Source organism: Sapajus apella, unplaced genomic scaffold (genome assembly GCF_009761245.1).
Source record: "Sapajus apella isolate SASKATOON/1434 unplaced genomic scaffold, GSC_monkey_1.0 scaffold143, whole genome shotgun sequence".
Taxonomy (NCBI): domain Eukaryota; kingdom Metazoa; phylum Chordata; class Mammalia; order Primates; family Cebidae; genus Sapajus; species Sapajus apella.
This window is the reverse complement of record NW_022437083.1, coordinates 2,104,056-2,107,119: the sequence shown is the minus strand read 5'-3', so window position 1 is coordinate 2,107,119 and position 3,064 is coordinate 2,104,056.

Genomic DNA, 3,064 nt, shown 5'->3' with positions numbered 1-3,064 from the left:
TTTTTTTTTTTTTTTTTTTGAGACAGAGTTTCACTCATGTTACCCAGGCTGGAGTGCAATGGCGCGATCTCGGCTCACCGCAACCTCCGCCCCCTGGGTTCAGGCAATTCTCCTGCCTCAGCCTCCTTAGTAGCTGGGATTACAGGCACGCATCACCATGCCCAGCTAATTTTTTGTATTTTTAGTAGAGACGGGGTTTTACCATGCTGACCAGGATGGTCTCGATCTCTTGACCTCGTGATCCACCCGCCTCAGCCTCCCAAAGTGCTGGGATTACAGGCTTGAGCCACCGCGCCCGGCAGAGATGACTTTTTAAAAGTGCAACCTGGCTGGGCACGGTGGCTCACACCTGTAATCCCAGCACTTTGGGAGGCCAAGGTGGGAGGATCACAAGGTCAGGAGTTTGAGACCAGCCTGGTCAATATGGTGAAACCCTGTCTCCACTAAAAATAGAAAAATTAGCCTGGCATGGTGGCAGGCACCTCCAGTCCCAGCTACTCAGGAGGCTGAGGCAGGAGAATCATTTGAACCTGGGAGGCGGGGAGGGTGGAGTGAGCGGAGATTGTGCCATTGCACTCCAGCCTAGGCAACAGAGTGAGACTCCAGCTCAAAAAAAAAAAAAAGTGCCACCTGGGTAGGAGAAGACTGTCCTGCCACTTCAGCAAAGTGAAGAGGGAAGACACAGCCTAGACCATGTGGGGCCTGGTGGAATGACGGGGCTTAGCCTAGAACCAAGCGATAGGAGGGGACAGCATCGTGCAGGCTGGAGTGAGTATCATGGTTGACTCACATCAAAGGCACAGCGCTGTGGTGGACACACAGCCAGGACTACAGAGGGCAGAGGGGAAGAGACACAAGCCTGAGACTTGGACACAGCAGAAAGACCCCAGCTTTCATGACTAGGGAAGGGGTAGACTGGAATAACAAATATTCTGTTATTGGTTTTTAGTCTTTTTTTTTTTTTTTTGAGATGGAGTCTTGCTCTGTCACCCAGGCTGGAGCGCAGTGGCACGATCCTGCCTCTGCCTCCCTAGTAGCTGGGATTACAGGCGTGCGCCTCCATGCCTGGCTAATTTTTGTATTTTTAGTAGAGACAGGGTTTCACCATGTTGGCCAGGCTGGTCCTGAACTACTGACTTCAAGTGATCCATCCGCCTTGGCGTTCCAAAGTGCCGGGATTACAGGCATGAGCCACAGGCTCAGACTGTTTTTATTTTCAACTGTGCCTCTCGGATTCGTCCCTCTCTGAGGTGAGGTGGGCCCTGGGAAACTGAGGTTACACAGAATACGAAGCAAAATGCTAGAAGTGACTCAAGAAAATACAAGTACTAGGGAAAGGGAGTGTGTTTCAAAAGACGGACAGAGAGCAGGAAGACTATTCAGGCAGCGACATGCGGACGTGAAAGTCTAGGAAACATTGTACAAATTATTTTCTGATTATAGCAACAATACAAATTTGGTTTCATAAATATATTTTTTAAATGGAAATGAAAATCACAAGTATTCTACTGTTCAGTTAAAGCCACCCTTACCACTTTTATTTATATCTATACCTATCTATAATTATCTAAAAATCTATGCCTATAAATAGATACAGACATAAACCTAAGTTGTATGTGTTTGTAAATACATACATGTATTTCAAAACAAAAGTTGTGGTTGATAAAGATTCTGACAGGGGAAACAGAAGGCTGAAAAGTCTCTTCTAGGAGAGAGAATAACCTGAGCACAGGCAGCAAAGACAAAAGACAGAGAGGCAAGAGAATGTTCCCGAAAGAACACGAGCTAAACAGGACTGGGTTCAAATCCTGCCTCTGCCTCTATGGAAACCCAAGCGAGTCACCTGACCACACTGAACTTCAGTTTCCTCCTGTGTAAAGTGGCGTAATGATACATACTTGTAGAGTTGTTTCAATGATCAGACACTTTGGTCTGCCAAGTGTGCCGCGGTGCACGTAGGAAATGGAAATGAGTTAAACAGGGTCCTGTGTGTGTGTGCTGGTGGCGTGTGGAACACGTATGTGAGGAAAAGGGATGCCAGTGACAGCTCACTACAGCCCGTGGATCACAAGCATGCCGAATCCCAATTAACTGTAAGAGCAAATCAGGCAGAAATGGTGATAGGTCTTTTAAAGGTATCAGTGAACTGTCCTTCAGCCACAGCCCACCCAGTTCCCAGAGAGCTCACGAGCCGCACCTGAGCCCAGTCCCACTGCCTTGTGATCCCTTCCCATCAGCTACACTGCACTAGGCCACAGGTCAAGGTTACCAGCTATTTCTTTTTACTGTCATTTTAGTACTCATAATCCTTGAAAATTTTTTGTGGCCTCAGAAAGCAGGGTAACAAAAGGACATTGGTGGTACCATTTCATTGCCGATTCATGTGGGTTGGGCAGATTATATCTCTTCTCTGGTTTTCCCTGAAACAGGGTAGGCAGGTTCCCGTCCCTGCGCAAAAACATCAACATATGGAGAGTCACTCAGGAAACCAATCTGGGTGAAGTGTCTGTTTGCATAACCCATTTTTCTTCCAGAGCTATAAAAGTAATTGTTCATCCATCTCTGGCCAAGGAGACCATTATCCTGTTCCTTCTGTGATTTGGATCTAATTCAGATCAAATACATTTATGAGCCCTCACTTTATTACACGATCAAGATAAACAGATGGTGTCTCTTAATCAGTATGAGGGCAGAATGACTTGGAGAGCTTGGAGATGAGCCATTAAAAACCTGTTTGCAGTGCCATTGAGTTTGGCAGCTCCTCCCAGAAGAGGCACCTCATTCTCACAGAATTAGCAGACCATAAAAACAGCCCTAAATCTCTAGGAAAGACAAAGTGGGGGAAATCAGAGAGTTAATCAATATTCGAGGAAGTGCCGGAGGAGAAGGAGGGCTCTGGAGGGAAGGCTGTGTAAATGGTGGGTGACCAGGAGGGCCAGGAAGCCAGAAAGGCCTGCAGCCCCCGCCCAGCTACTGCGGCCCCAGGAACTGAGAATGCAGCCAGCTTCACCGAACCCAGCTGCTTACTTCAACTCTGCAGAGAGGTAGCACTGAGTCATCCAAC